The 17,336-nt window shown below is 33.3% G+C and overlaps 1 protein-coding gene across 7 annotated transcripts in view; it reads left to right on the top strand.

Annotated features, from left to right (window-relative positions):
- LOC105482741 (protein kinase cAMP-activated catalytic subunit beta) overlaps positions 1–17,336 on the top strand; it is a 165,083-nt gene that overhangs the window by 78,097 nt on the left and 69,650 nt on the right. The window lies entirely within an intron of this gene.

Raw genomic sequence — 17,336 nt, 5'->3', positions numbered from 1 at the left:
TGGAACCACTTTTGGTGCCATACACTCTAAAAGATAAATTGCACATATAAACAATACTAGTGCCACCATTCTACATCTCACCTTGGACCCTCCTCAAGGTATTTCTGTGACTCCAATTAGAGGAACAATAGAATTACCCTTGAAACTTTTGCCCTCTTTTGTGTGTTTGTTTGATCATCAAATAGCACTAGGGTTTGACTCTTTCTGTTTATGTATTTGGTAGCAGTTAAGGAAGAAAACTCAGTTTAACAACAACAGCAAAATCAAGAATGGCTTACAGAATTTACTCCTAGGTTTATACAGCACCTTGACAGTGTTATAGAAGCTTATTTGAATTAATTTTTTACTGAATCAGAAATTTTTTTACATTCTTCAAACTATTTTTGGGAGATTGAGGAAACATATATTTCTGCCTTTTTTCCACTTAAAATGTTTTGGGTTATTTATAGTCTTTACTGTATAGCAAGTTGATAGATGAGGAATATGAATATATATCTTCAAGTTAATGAACTGTTGAATATTGAAATAGTGGTATATTATTAAACTTTACCATGTAACAAAAGCTTGTTAATTGTTGTCCTTTCCCTATTCTTTTAAATTGCAGTCTCCTAAATCCTTTTGGAAATTATTTTTATGTATTTCAAATATCTTTTAATTTAAAGTTAAATGAGGAATGAAGACAGAATTTAATTAATTTCAGTTTCATTAATACCTGCTCCTCATATACTGGGTGTTTAGTAAAAGTGTCTCAAATAAATGAATGTTAGGGGTTTTTAATAATTAAAAGTTATGTTTGAACTAGACTTTCACCACTTTTTAAATGTATGGGGCCTGTGATGCTTTCTAAAACATATTTTAAAATCTAGTAATGAAAAATAGTATCATGAGCCATGATTTCTATTGGATAAACTTCTGTTTTTTTGTTTTTTTGTGTGAAGTCAAAACAAATAGGATCATTGTACACAAATAAAATTAGGAACAAACCACGTAGTGCTGCAAATAATATGCATGATGTAAGAAACCACGTAGTGCTGCAAGTAATATGCATGATTCAGTTTAAAGAGTAACTGAATGTTCATTAATTAAGTATTCCTCTACTTGACTTTCCTTTTTATATCCCCAAATACCATAATAGAGATAATAATTTTATATGTAAGGATGAGTATGGTAGCATAAAGCTATAATTTCCTATTATGAAATGTGTTGTAGAGGAGAAAACACTGATAGAGCTGAAATAGAGGAATCCGATCATTTCAGAATTCCAAGGTTTATTTTGGTGGTGAAAACACAATTTTTATTTATTTGATGAATGAGTTATAGAAGGAGTTCTGACTGTACAAAGTTACATATGAACCACATTCTTCAAAGCTACTTAAAGCAGTTTACTTGCATGACTTGTTTGACAAGGGAATGTAATATCTCCTGATGATAAACACTGAATATGTTTGTTCCTAAAGTGTTTTTATAATGAAGTAAACTAAGCATAGAAACTACATCAATTTACAAAAAAATTCATAAACCATTGTATAAAGATCAGTTACCAGTTTAGGAGACATGAAATGCAACAAACTTTAATCCAAGTTTCTTTCTTGTCCAGTGACATTATATATAGGAAGAAACACAGAACAAAAGTCACATAGTGGTCTCCAGGTGTTTCAGCTTTTGCTATTAAACTAAGTAACAGAAATTCCTGTTTGATTAAATAAATATATAAGAGCTAATTGCATGCACATATAAATACATGAAGTTCAAAGAAAAGCATGGAAGAATTCTGCTTTTTGTTCCAACTCAGAATGAATGAAAGCATTGACATGCATTAAGTTGTCTTTCTAACAAATTTATTATGGTTAGCTTTTTAATCTTCCTTTGAACATAAATGTGTAGAGTTATACAATGCTGGCTTAATGAAGGTCTAACTGCAGTATTATAAGAAGCAAATAGGTCAATACCATCAAATACTTTTTCTTTCTCTTTTCCTATGTGAATTGACAGGCTATTTCTCTTGTAAATACAAATCCATATGAGTAAATCTTAGATTTAAATATGATATTAAACACATGAGCAATTTTGATTATGGATGTCCTCAAGCAAAATTATAAAGTGATTACAGTAGACCACTTTAGTCAGTTTTACCTTTGCAAATTTTATACAATCTCTCAGTTTACCTCCTATTTGTTAGCCCATTGAATCTGTATCATTTTAACTTCTCAGCTAAAAGACTTTCCACCTTGTCTTTTTATCAGCTTTTTCCACTTGAAACTATTCCATAAGCTTCTTGATAATAGTCAATTTCTACTCATTTGGTAAAACTCTTATGAGTATTTACTATATCATAGTAAGTAAGCAAGATTCTAGGAAGAATAAGATCTAGTTCTTACTCTCATAAAGAAGAGTAGGAAAAGCAAACATAATATAATATTCAAGGCATAATGAAATAGTTGCTTTAAAATGTCTAAGCTTACTGTGGAAGCTAAGTGTAAGAAAAAAGTTACTAAAGAGAAAATGGGGGCCTTCAAAAATATTAAAGAATTAATAGAATTTTGAGACCTGGAGAAGAAGGTTATTTTAAGAAAATAACACACAAATATGTGAAAACATGAACATTTAGAACTTACTTAAAAGGTTTAGTAAGATATAGTCTAGAAAATTAGTTTCTGGATTTAATCTTTAAAAGTTTTCTATTAGACATCCAGAATGTTGTACTACACGATATTAGTGGGCAGCCAATGCAGTTTTTTAAAGCGGAAAGTAATATAATGCAACATTTGTTAAAAGAGCCTAAAGATTTTAACTAGCATGATACAGGATAAGTTAACTTACTTACTACAGGGAAATGTGTATACTACTGTACATCTTCTGTTTTTGCTGGGCATTTACTTAGAACTAACGCTTTTAACATGACAGTCAACATGGCAATGAATAGTCAGATAATGGATTCCTTTTGCAACTGTGCTTGTTCAAGATGCTGCTTCTGTCTGGAATTCTCTTTCTTCACGTCTACCAGTGATGAGATTTGCCCATACTTTAGGCATCCTCTCAGGTATCATCTCTGTAACAAAACCACCAATGCATCCTATTCATCTCTCCTTCATCCTTATTAGAGTCTATACTCTTCCTTATGTTCTTATATCATCTTATACTTAACTTTTTTGTAGTTTATTTATAGTATTTAAAATGTATTCCTATTAATCCTTATGTATCTATCTCTTATATTTGATTTTTAACTCCTTGAAGGCAAATAACTTGTCAGTTTATTTCAGTATTACTAGCATAATTTTCAATAAATCTTGAGTTATTTGTTAAATTAACATTAAACATCACTGCAGTATTACACAAATGAGCTTCTTACTAATTTGTTCTATTGTGATCTTTGCAATTTATTTTAAAAGCCTGTGGCCATTAACCAAAAGCAGTGAAGTGCTGACCTGGCTCTAGTAAATACCAATTTTCAGTGTTACCTGCGTATTTTTATCATGATTTTTAATAAAAATTTAAATAACAAGCAGACTTTATAGTAAAACTAAAGTAGTTGGAATATTAAATGATGTTGAAAATCGGGAAATGATTCCATGGGCCATATAGCAATGCAAGTACTATATCAACTGTACTAACATAACGAGAAGCTTTTACTTGCCTGTGCTTTGCAAAAATAGCCACATGACAGAGTTAGAAGAGAGCTTGCTACTCAAAGTGTGGTCCCTGTCCAGCATTTATTAGCATCTCCTGGTAGCTTGTTAGGAGGAAGAATCCCAGGTCCCACCTATAGACCTACTTAGTCAGAATCAGCATTTTAAAAAAGATTTCCGGCTGATTTATATGCGCATTAAGGTGTGAAAAGCACTTTTTCCCTAATAACATTTTAATATGATTTCCAAATGTATATTTTCACTGGAGAAAATTTTGAAACTATAGGAAAAAAACAAAGAAAAAGGTAAAAAAATAAAATAAAATAAACAATTCTGCCAAAAGTAATAATGACTGTTACCATTTTTGTATATATACTCTATTTTGTGTATAGACACACAAATTTCTACCAGCTCCAATTTTTTTTTTTTTTTAAACAGAGTCTTACTGTGTCACCCAGGCTGGAGTGCAATGGTGGGATCTCGACTCACTGCAGCCTCTGCCTCCAGGCTCAAGCGATCCTCCCACCTCAGTCTCTCCAGTAGCTGGGACTACAGGCACATGCCACCATACCTGGCTAACTTTTTGTATATTTGGTAGAGATGGGGTTTCACCATATTGCCCAGGCTGATCTTGAACTCCTGAGCTCAAGTGATCTGCCTGCCTTGGCCTCCCAAAGTGCTGGGAATACAGGCCTGAGCCACTGCACCCAGCCCAGCTCCAAACTTTGGCTCTTTCAATACATAGTGTTTAGTAACATTTTTCATTTTTCTTTACAAAGAGTTGTTCTACAATACTATTTTATATTAAATCGTAAGTTTATACCATAATTTATTTAACCAATCATTAGCCATCTAGGCTCTTTTTAATGTTTTGCGATTACATTAAAAAATGCCATGATAAACATCTGTATAACTAAATCTTTGTACATATTTAAGATTATTTTTATATTTTATAGGATTAATTTGAAGAAGTTATGACCATTTTAAGGCTTTTGCATTAAATTAATCCAATTCCAGATAAACCTACATATCCTTTTTATTTAATTAGTATAGTAATTATAGGTTACTATAGGAATTATAATTCATAGATTATAGCACTTAAGAATATGTGAAAAAATTATATAGCTACTATCCTTAATGATATTTTTAAAAACAAATTTAAGGCCGGATGTGGTGGCTCATGCCTGTAATCCCAGCATTTTGGGAGGCTGAGGTGGGCAGATCACTTGAGGTCAGGAGATCAGCAACAGCTTGGCCAACATGGTGAAACCCTGTCTCTACTAAAAATGCAAAAATTAGCCAGGGGTGGTGGTGCACACCTGTAATCCCAGCTACTTAGGAGACTGAGGCAGGAGAATCACTAGAACCCAGGAAGCAGAGGTTGCAGTGGGGCAAGATCGCACCACTGCACTCCAGCCTGGGTGACAGAGTGAGACTCCATCTCAAAAATAAAATAAAATTAAATTAAAAAATGAAAACACATTTAACATTGTAAAATTTATTCTCAAAAACAATGTATTGATATTTTAAAAAATTAAAAATATAATGGCCCATTATACTTCCTTCTGTTACAACTACCAGGGTCATGGTAAGAACATTATGTGTTTGTCCCCTCCAAATCTCATGTTGAAATGTGATCCCCAGTAATGGAGGCAGGGCCTAATGGGAGGTGTTTGGGTCATGCGGGAGGATCCCTCATGAATGGCTTGGTGTCCTCCCAATGGATAATGAGTTGATTCTTGCTTTATTAATTCATGCAATAACTGGTTGTTTTTTAAAACAAACATGGCACCTCCCCCTCTGTCTTGCTCCCTCTCTTGGCCTGTGACACGCCTGCTCCCTCTTTGCCTTCTGCCATCATTGAAATCTTCCTGAGGTCCTCATCAGAAGCAGATGTTGGCAGTCTGCTTCTTCTACAGTCTGCAGAACGATGAGCCAAAATAAATCTCTATAAATTATTCTGCCTCAGGTATTTCTTTATAGTAATGCCAAAATAGACCAGTCCATAACAAAAATCTGAATGTGGAAAATATGAATTTCAGAATTTAGCTCCATTCTTTGTAAGTTGACATTGGAAAGTTTTATTTCTTCCTCCCTCCCCCTCAGCTTTATTAAGGTATACTTGACAAAATTGCTTATATTTATAATGTGCAACATGATGGTTCAGTATAAGTATACATCGTGAAATGACTAAAACAAATTAATATCCACCTCACATAGTTACTTTTTCATGGCAAAAAATTCAAGATTGAATCTCTTAGCAATTTTCATGTATAGTCATACCTCAGAGATACTGCAGGTCCAATTCCAGACCACCACAATACAGGTAAAGTCACAGTAAAGCAAGTCACACACATTTTTTGGTTTCCCAGTGCATTTAAATTATGTTTATAGTCTCTTCAGTGTGCAATAACATTATATCTTTTTAAAAGTACATATCTTAATTTAAAATTACTTTATTGCTGAAAAAATGCTAAAGATCATCTCAGCTTTCAGCGATTCCTAATTTTTTTGCTGGCAGAGGGTCTTGCCTTGATGTTTGACTGCTGATTGATCAAGGTATTGGTTGCTGAAGGTTGGGGTGGCAGTGGCAATTTCTTAAAATAAGACAACAACGAAGTGACACACTTGACTGACTCTTCTTTTCATAAAAGATTTCTCTGTAGCATGTGATGTTTTTGGTAGCATTTTACCCACAGTAGAACTTCTTTTAAAATTGGGGTCAGTTCTCTCAAACTATGTTACTGCTTTACCAATGAAGTTGATGTAATATTCTAAATTCTCAGGTGTCATTTCAATAATCTTCACAGCATCTTTACCAGAAATAGATTCCATTTCAAGAAACTACTTTCTTTGCTCATCTGCAAGAAGCAACTCCTCACCTGTTACAGTTTTATCATGAGATTGCAGCATTGCAGTCACATCTCCAGGCTCCACTTTTAATTCCAGTTATCTTATAATTGTTACCACATCTGCAGTGACTTTCTCCACTGAAATTTTAAACCACTCAAACTCATCTCTGAAAGTTGGAAACAACTTCTTCCAAACTCCTGTTAATGTTGATATTCTCACCTCCTCCCATAAATCATAATGTTCTTAATGGCATCTGGAATGGTGACTCCTTTTCAGGTTTTCAATTTACTTTGCCCAGATCCATCAGAGGAATCACTATCTGTAACACCTATAGTCTTATAAAATATATTTCTTAAATAGTAAGACCTGAAAGTCACAATTACTTCTTGATCCATGGCTGCAGAATGGTTGTTGTGTTATCAGGCATGAAAACAACTTTCATCTCCTTGTACATCTCCATCAGAGCTCTTGGGTGATCAGGTGCATTGTCAGTTAGCACTAATATTTTAAAAGGAATCTTTTTCGGAGTGGTTCCCAATGGTGGGCTTAAAATAGTAAACCATGCTGCAAACAGATATGCTGTCATCTAGCCTTTCACATTCCATTTATAGACTACAGGTATAGTAGATTTAGCATAGTTCTTGAGGGCACTAGGAGTTTCTGAATGGTAAATGAATATTGGCTTCAATTTGAAGTCACCAGATGTATTAGCCCCTAGCGAGTGATAGCCTGTCCTTTGAAGCTTTGATGCCAGGCATTGCCTTCTCTCTAGATAGGAAAGTTCTAGATGGCATCTTCTTCCAATAGAACACTGTTAAGTCTGCATTGAAAATCTGTTGTTTAGTCTAGCCACCTTTATCAATTATTTTAACTAGATCTTCTGGATAACCTGGTGTAGCATCTCCATTAGCACTTGCTGCTTCACCTTGTATTTTATGTTATAGAAAAGGGCTTCTTTCCTTTAAACCTCATGAAGCAACTTCTGCTAGCTTCAGACTTCTGCAACTTTCTCACCACTCTTAGCCTTTATATTATAGAATTGAAGAGCGTCAAGACCTTGTTCTTAATTAGGCTTTGGCTTAAGGAAATACTTACTGGTTTGATCTTTCCAGACCACACAGCTTTCTCTAAATCAACAATAAGGCCGTTTTGCCTTCTTATCATTAGTGTGTTCACTGGAGCAGCACTTTTAGTTTCCTTCAAGAACTTTTTTCTTTTGCATTCTTAGCTTGGCTGTTTGGTGCAAGAGGCCTAGCCTTTGGCCTGTCTCACCTTTCAACATACCATCCTTACTAAGCTTAATCATTTCTAGCTTTTGATTTGAAGTGAGAGATGTGCAAGAGGCCATTGTAAGGTTATTAATTGGCGTAATTTCAGTATTGCTCTGTCTCAGGGAATAGGAGGGCCCAAGGAGAGGGAGAGAAATGGGGGACCAGCTGGTGAGTGGAGCAGTCAGAGCACACACAACCCTTTTCAATTAAGTTCACCATTTTATATGGGTGCAGTTTGTGGTGCCCTAAAACAGTTAAAATAGTAACATCTGAACACAGATTACCATAACAGATATAATAATAATGAAAAAGGAAATATTGTGAGAATTATTAAAATGTGACACAGAGACATGAAGTGAGAACATGCTGTAAGAAAAGTGGCACCAATAGATTTGCTTGACACAAGGTTGCCCCAATCCTCAATTTGTAAAAAGTGCAATATCTGCTGAGTGCAATAAAGCAACACTCAATAAAATGAGGGGTGTGCCTGTATTAATGCATTATTATTAACCGCAGTTACCATGCTATATGATGAATCTCCAGGACTTATTCATTATGTCCAACTGAAATTTTGTACCCTTTAGCCAACATCTCCTAAATCTTCCTTCCCTGAACCTTCCCATCCTTCAGCCCCTGACAACCAGCTTTCTATTCTCCACTTCTGTGATTTTGATGTTTTTAGATTCCACATGTGTGAGATTACGCAGTATTTGTCTTTCTGTGTCTGCCTTACTTCACTTAATATAATGTCCTCCAGGTTCATTCGTGTTACCACAAATGAAAGAATTTCCTTCTTGAGGTTGATAGTGTATTCCATTGCATAGAATACCATACATGGATGCCATATCTTGTGAATAATGCTGTAATGAACATGGGAGTACAGATATCTCTTAGACATGCTGATTTCTTCCTTTTGATAACATACTTAGAAGATTGCTGGATATATGATAGTTCATTTTTAATTTTTTGAGGATCATTCATATCATTTTCCATAATGGCTGTACTAATGTATATTGTCACCTACAATGTGCAAGGGTTCTCTTTTCTCCACGTCTTAACCAATGCTTATTATCTTTTGTCTTTTTTATAATAGCCATTCTAACAGATGTGAGGTAATAGCTCATTGTGGTTTTAATTTTCATTACCCTCATGATTAGTGATGTTGAGTATTTTTCATATACCCATTGACCATTTTTATGTCTGCTTTTGAGAAGTGCCTATTCAAGTCACCTGCCCATTTTTTAAATTGGGTATTTGTTTTCTTGCTATTGAATTGTTTAAGTTGCTTACATATTTTGAATATTAACTCCTTATTAGATGTGTGGTTTGCAAGTATTTTCTCTCGTTGTATAGGTTGTCTCTTCACTCTGTTGATTGTTTTCTTTTTGCACAAAAGCTTTTAGTTTGATGCAATGAACAAACCAATAAGGAATATGAAGACTTTGAATCAGTAATCCAAAAAACCCCCCAACAAAATAAAACCTAGTAGTACTTCATTTCTTCACTGGTGAATTTCTATCATTTAAGAAAGAATTAATGTCAGTCCTTCTGAAACTCTCCCAAAATAACTGAAGAAGGGGGAATACTTCCAAGCTCATTTACCAGGGCAGCATTGCTCTGATACCAAAGCCAGACAAGGACACTGCAAAAGAAAATTATAGGCCAATATCCCTGATGAACATAGATGCAAAAATTCTCAACAAAATACTAGCAAATTAAATTCAACAACACATTAAAGGATGACACACCACAATCGAGGATGGTTCAACATATGCAAATCAACATATGTGATACACTATTAACAGAATGAAGGGTAAAAGTTATATATAATCATCTCAGTAGAGTCAGAGAAAGCATTTGAGAAACTTTAACATTCTTTTATGATTGGAAACTTTTTAGTTAAGGAAATTCTGTACTTCTACATAATAAAGGCTACATAGGATAAGCCCACAGGTAACATCTTAATAGTGGTGAAAAGATGAAAGCTTTTCCTGTAAGATCATGAACAAGGGAAAAGATGCCCACTGTTATAACTTCTACTCAATATAATACTGGAGGTCCTATGCAGAGCATTTCAGCAATAAATAAATAAATAAATAGCATCTAAATTGGAAAGGAAGAAGTAAAATATTTTACATGTGCACATGATATTATCTTATATATTAAAGACCCTGAAGACTATACCAAAAAAACTGCTAAAACTAACAAATTCAATAAAGATGCAGGATACAAAATTAAAATACATAAATCAATAGTGTTTCTGCATACTAACAATGAACTTTGGAAAAAAGAAATCAAGAAAGCAGTTCTTTTTACAGTATCACAAAAAATGTGTAGGAATAAATTTAACCAAAGAAGTGAAAGATTTGTACACTAAAAACTGTAAAACATTTATGAAAAAGTGAAGAAAACACAGTGAAAGGAGATATCTAATGTTCGTGGATCTGAAGAATTAATATTGTTAAAATGCTCCTAGTACCCAAAGCGATCTACAGATTAACTGCCATCTCTTCCAAAGTTTCAATGACAAGTTTCATAAAAATAGGAAAAACCATCCTAAAACTTGTGTAGAAACACAAAAGACCCTAATAGCCTAAGCAATCTTGAACAAAAACTTTTTCCACTTTTAAAAATTGGTCACTGAGTAGTAGCAGATGATCTGAGAGACAAAGAACTTTGAAAATAAAATGTCATTCAGAAAGAAGTAATAAGTTGAACCGGAAGAATGATATATGTCTGAGAGGTTGAATATTACTTTCATGTCCTGAAACCATGGTTGCTTTCAGCTCTGGTGTTTCATTATTGTTATTTAACAAGTATGGCTCAGTTGAGAGACAAATAAGTTGTCATCTTTTAAATATTCAGTTTAATCACCAACACAAGGAGGTCCTTTCTTAGAGTCTTCATTCAGCTGCTTCAAGTATTGCTATACTCCTAGGAGTTTACTCATTCCAAGGAGACTAATTTGCTGTCCAAAAGTTAGTTGAAGAAAGTGATGGGGATTTTTATTTTTATTATTTGGAGACAGGGTCTTGCTGTGTTGCCCAGGCTGGAGAGTAGTGGTGCGATCATGGCTCACTGCAGCTTTGTTCTCCTGGGCTCAAGCTATTCTCCCACCTCAGCCTCCCAATTAGCTGGGAATATAGATGCATGCCACTGTGCTAGGCTAATTTTTTTTAAAGTTTATTTTTTGTAGAGATGAGATCTTGCTGTGTTGTTCGGGCTGTTCTTTTCTCCTGGGGTCAAGCAGTCTCCCATGTTGGCCTCCTAAAGTGCTGGGATTACAAGCATGAACATATAAGCTAGTGATAGCATTTTTAGCAGCTGTTGATTTTACCACTGCTACGTTGTTTCATAATTTTATGTACAAATTATGAAACAAGGTACAAATTTTATGTACCTTGTCTTGTTGATGTGATGCCACTGGTCCTTGCCGAGACCTCAATGGTTCTTAATGACAGGATGATTCATTCTTCAGTATTATGTTCATTCAAAGGTTATGTCAAAGAATTTCATTTCCTTAATTTATACTCACATGCTTAGTCATCTTGGCTTCCTTGCCAAATTGGATGTGTGAGAAGGTACTTTCAGCCCATCTCCACACTACCAAAATTAGCCTTTCTTTCTTGAAATCTAGTCCAGGGATAGCAAACCAGTGGTCTGTGAGCCAGATGCAATTTGCAGATATGTTTTGTTTAGTTCTCATGATATTTTTAAAAATAGTTGAATTTTATATCATTATATAAAATATACCATAATTTCAAATCAAGAGACTCATATAAATATCTGGACTTTCATATGCTTGAACCATTGGAGAAACTGATTTCAGTGGCCTCTTATTCTCTCATGAGAAAAAATGAATTGCACTGAGTAATTGTCCTGTTTAATCAGATAGACTGTATCTGATTTGCTCCAGCATTCACTATTTCTGTTGCTTTACCTGTCTGGCCTCTGTAGCCACTTGGATTTAGCCTACAATGTCTCTACTTTTCAGCCTGAATCACCAACCCAGATTATCCTTTCCTCTTTGATAAAGCCTCCTTAAGCGTATATTCCTACTCGTGAGCCACAGACCTATCACTAAAATCTATGAAAGAGATTTTTGTAATTCTGAACCTCAGAGAGGATGGAGTCTAGGAGTTAATCCCTTTCAGAATTCGTGTTTCGTTTTTTAATGCAGATCTATTTACCTTCTTTCCTTTAATTATCTCTGTTTACCACAGAGTATTGAGAAGGCATGGCCCTTAGGAAGCCTCAAAAGATTTTGTTAAATCATTCCCCCAAGGTAATGGATGCCTACCAGCCTTACATTTGCATAATTAAATTGTCCACTGAAATGATTCTTCCCACAGCAAAGATCTGTTTCAAGCCAATTGTTTTTTCCCTGGTAGAGAAGCATTTGACAGCTTTTTTTTTTTTTTTAATTGAGGTATGTTTTCATAACCATACAAATCCCTCATTAGGTGTATAATTCCGCATTAATTAGTAAATTTAAGGATTTGCACAACTATCAGCACAAATCAGTTTTAGAACATTTACATCACCCACAAAGTTATTTTGTTACCCATATCCAGTCAATCCCCACTCTCACCTCAAGCTCAGATAAACACTGATCTGCTTTCTATCTCTATAGATTTTCATTTCTGGATGTTTTATATAAATGGAATTATATAATATGTAATCTTTTGCTTTGGGCTTCTTTCACTAGAATAATATTTTGAGGTTCATCCATGTTATAGAATATATTAATAGTTGGTTCCAATTTATTGTTGATTTATAATATGTTATATGGATATAATACATTTTGTTTATCCATTCTGCAATTGATGCACATCAGAATTAGTTTGTTTTTGGCTATTTGGATAATGTTGCTATAAATATTTGAAAACAAGTCTGTGTGAACATATTTTTATTGCTCTTGGGTAGATATCTAGAAGTAGAATTTCTAGGTCATATGGTAAATTTATGTTTTAAAGAAATTGCCAAATTGTTTCTCAAAGTGGTGGTACCATTTTGTGTTTTCACCAGTAATGTAAGAGGGTTCCAGTTTTTTCACATGCTCGTCAACACTTGGTATCATCAGTCTTTCTTTCTTTCTTTTTTTTTACTGAAACAAAGTCTCACTCTGTCACCCAGGCTGGAGTGCAGTGGCGATTCTCCTGTCTTAGTCTCCTGAGTAGCTGGCATTACGGGCGTGTGTTTTTGGTAGAGATGGGGTTTTACTATGTTGGTCAGGCTGGACTTGAGCTCCTGACCTCAAGTGATCTGCCCGCCTCAGCTTCCCAAGTGCTGAGATTACAGGCATGAGCCACTGTACCCAGCTCATCAATCATTTTGCTTATGGCCATTACGTGGGTGTGAATCCATTGTTCACAATTGTTTCACTTTGTATTTCCCTAATAACTTTATGATGTTGAGCATATTTTCAAGTTTTTATAACCCATTTGTGTATGTACCTTGGAGAAATGTATTTTCAAATCTTCCCACTTTCAAAATTGAGTTGTTTTTCTTCTTCTTATGAAGTCTCAAGAATTCTTTGTATATTCTGAACTAAGTTCTTTTCCATAAATATAAATTTCAAATATTTCCTTCTAGTCCATCTTATGTTGTCATTTTAAAAAATAATGTATTTGAAGAGCAAAATTTGTAATTTTAGTGAAGTCAAATTTATCATTTTTTCCTTTTGGGATTGTACCTTTGGTACCAGACCTTAAGAAATTTGTATCTAACCCAAAGTAATGAAGATTTTCAATCTGTACTTCCTTCTAAAAGTCTGTTTTTTAAGTTAATTTTTATATATGGTGTGAAGTATGAATTGAAGTTCTTTTTTTCAGTATGTATATCCATTTTTACTGCACTACTTGTTAAAAAGAATTTCCTTTCTCTATTTAATTATCTTGGCATCTTTCTCAAAAATCAGTTGACCATAAATGAAAGGGTTCATTCTGAATTCTCAATTCTGTCCCAGTGAACTACATGTCTGTCCTTATTCCTATACTACACTGTCTTGATTACTGTAACTTTAAGGTAAGTTTTGAAATCAAGTAATGTAAGTCCTCCAACTTTGTTCTTCTTTTATCAAAATTGTTTTGTCTATTTTGGGGTCCTTTGCATTTTCATGTAAATTTTTGGATCAATTTGTCAGTTTCTAAAGAAAAGCTTTATTAGATTTTCATAGAGATTATATATTTAGTCCATGGATTAACTTGTAGAGAATTGTTATTTTAACAACATTGAATCTTGGAATCCATGAACTTGAAATGTCTCTCCATTTATTTACATATTCTTTAATTTCTTTAGTGTTCAAGTCTTGTAAAAATGATTTCTAAGTATTTTATTTCTGTTGATATGTGAATGGAGCCATGTCTTAATTTCACATTTGGATTGTTTGTTGCTAGTATATACAAATGTTATTGATTTTTATATTGATCTTATATCGTCCTATGATGTTGCCAAACTCAATTTTTGGTTCTAGTAGTTTCTTTATAGATTTCTTATAATTTTCTACATATAGAGTAATTTCATCTGCAAATAAAAACAGTTTTATTTCTTCTTTATCCTTTAATATCTATTTTCTTGCCTCATTGCACTGGCTAAATTTCCCAGTAAAAAGATGCATGGAAGTGGTGAATGCCTTTATGCCCTATCTTAAGGGGAAAGCATTCCATCTTTCATCATTAAATATGACATAAGTATAGAGTTTCGCCTGCCCCACATGTCCTTTATCAGTTTGAGGAAGTTCCTTTCTCGTCCTAGTTATTGAGAGGTTTTCTCATGGCTGTTGGATTTTGTAGAGTGCTTCTTCTGCATATATTGAGATGATTATTTGGTTTTATACTTTATTAATATAATATAGTTCATTAATTGATTTTCAATGTTGAACCAACCTTACCTTTCATGGAATAAATCCCACATGATCATTGTGTATGATCCACTGTATATGCTGCTAGATTAAGTTTGCTAGCATTTTGACAAAGGTTTTTGCATCAATGTTTGCAATGTATATTGGTCTGTGGTTTTCTTTTGATCTTTGCCTAACTTTGATATTAGGCCCCTTAGAATGAGTTGGGAAGTGTTCCTGCCACTTCTGAATTCTGAAAGAGTTTGTGTAGAGTTGGTATTATCTTTGAAGTTTTCATATAATTAACCAGTGAAGCCATCTCAACTTGAGCTTTTCTTTGTGGAAAAAAATTTAGTTACTAATTCAGTATTTGTGTTACAGGTTTATTTACATTTTCTATTTCTTCTTTAGTTAGTGTTGGTAATTTGTGCCTAACAGTTTTTCCATTTCACCTGTTGTTTTATATGATTGGGATAAAGTTGTTTGTAGTATTCCTTTATAATCCTTTTAATTTATCTAGCATCAGTGGTGATTTCATAGTTTCATTACTGATTTATATAATTAATAACTTCTCTGTTTCCTTTTTATTTATTTTGTTTTGATATTTGGTCAGTCTAGTGAAAGTTTTGTCAATAAGACTTTTGGTTTCATTCATTTTTATCTACTGTTTTTCTATATATTTTGCTGAATATATTGTATATAATATGATACTACTATAATATATAGTAATCTCTCTATATATGAAGCTTAAGTTACTGATTTGGAACTTTTATTCTTTTTTACTCTAAATGGTTAAAGCTATGAATTTTTTTCTGAACCCTGCTTTATCTACATCCAATAAATGTAGATATGCTGTAGTTTATTTTCATTTACCTCAAAATATTTTCTAATTTCTCTTGGAATGTCTTTGTGATTTAATATCTAAATATTTGGAGATTTCTAAAATTTCTCTCTGTTTTTATTTCTAACTTAATTCTGTTGTGATTATAGAATATATTTTGAAAGATTTAGCAAACCCTTCAAATTAATTGAGACACTATATTTTCTAGCATTTGCTTAATGTGTAGAATATCCATGTGTGCTTGAAAAGAATGTGTATTCTGCTGATGTTAAATGCTGTATTTTATAAATGTCTAGATTTTTTTGATGGTGTTATTTAAGTTGGTTGTCTGTTTTCCAATTTCCTGTCTAGTTTTTCCATCAGTTATTGAGAGAGAAGTATGGAAATCCCCAACTATTAGTATTAAATTTTTTTCTCCATCAATTCTGTCCATTTTTATTTTAGTACTATGGGGGGCTCTTCTGTTCAATGCATATTCATTTCTAATTGCCACATTTTTCAGATGTATTGACCTTTTATCATTATGACTGTCCTTTTTGTCTCACAATTTTTCTTGACTTAAAGTCTATTTTGTCTAATATTGATATAGGCATTCCAACTGTCTCGTGGTTACTGTTTGCATGATGAATCTTGTTTTTCTCCTTTTACTGTAGCCTATTTATATCTATGAATCTAAAATGTGTCTCTTATAGATGTTATATAGTTTGACCTTGATTTTTATCCAATCTGATTTCTACCTTTTGATTTGTGTTTCTTCCATTCATAGTTAATGTAATTATTGATATGGTTGGATTTGTATCTTCCATTTTACTGTTTTCTGTCTCATAGTTTTTGTTGTTCCTCTTTTCCCTTTCTACCACCTTCTTTTCTATTATATATATGTAGTGTGACATTTTATTATTCTGTTTTGATTTTTAAAAATAAAATTTGAAAACATTTTCTTAATATCTGCTATAGGGATTATAATACACATTTTATCTTGTCATAGTCTACTTCAGGATAGTACTGACTTAATTCTAGTGGAATAGAACTGCTTTGATCCAATATAGCTTCATTTGTTTTCCAAATTTGTGTTTTTACACATATATTTAGATATTTTATAAACACAGTAATGTAATGTTGTAATTATTGCCTCATACAACTTTAAGTCTCTTAAAGAAATTAAGAGATAACAGAAAAATTTTGTATTTATATAGCCTTTTATTTACATATTTACCATTTTTGGTGCTCTTCATTTGTTTCTGTCAATTTGAGCTACTGTCTAGTGTTATTTTCTCTCAGCTTTAAGGACTTCATTAGGTATTTCTGCTTACAACAAATATCCTCAGTTTTTTGTCTGGGAATGTTTCATTTTACCTTTATTTTTGGAGATAATTTTCCTGGATAGAGAAATGTTGGTGGACGGGTTTGCTTTCTTGTTTCTTTTAGTGCTTCATTTGTCTGCCTTCTGGCCCTTCTTATTTCTAATGAGAAGTCATTAATCATATTCTTTTTCCCCTGGACATGATTTGTCATTTTTCTCTTGCTGCTTTCATGACTTTTCTCCTTATCTTTCAACAATTTGACTATGATGTGTCTAAGTGTGGATCTTTTGGGTTTTATTCTAGTTGGCATTGGCTGAGCTTCTTGGATCCATAAGTTACTGTTTTCCATCAAATTGGGACATTTTCGGCCATTATTCCTTCAAATGTTTTCTCATCACCCTTTGTCTCTCTCCTTTTTTTCTAATTCCCATGAGAGGTATGTTGGTTCCCTTGACATCCCATAAATTTCTCAGGCTCTGTCCACTTTCCTCCTGTCTTTTTCTCTCTGTGTCCTTCCAACTGGATGATTTCTATTGATCTATCTTCCAGTTCACTGATTTGATCTTTTGCTCTTTTAAATCTACTGTTGTGCTTACTATA

This window comes from Macaca nemestrina, chromosome 1 (assembly GCF_043159975.1).
Source record: "Macaca nemestrina isolate mMacNem1 chromosome 1, mMacNem.hap1, whole genome shotgun sequence".
Lineage (NCBI taxonomy): Eukaryota > Metazoa > Chordata > Mammalia > Primates > Cercopithecidae > Macaca > Macaca nemestrina.
This window is presented reverse-complemented; position numbering and strand designations above follow the sequence as displayed.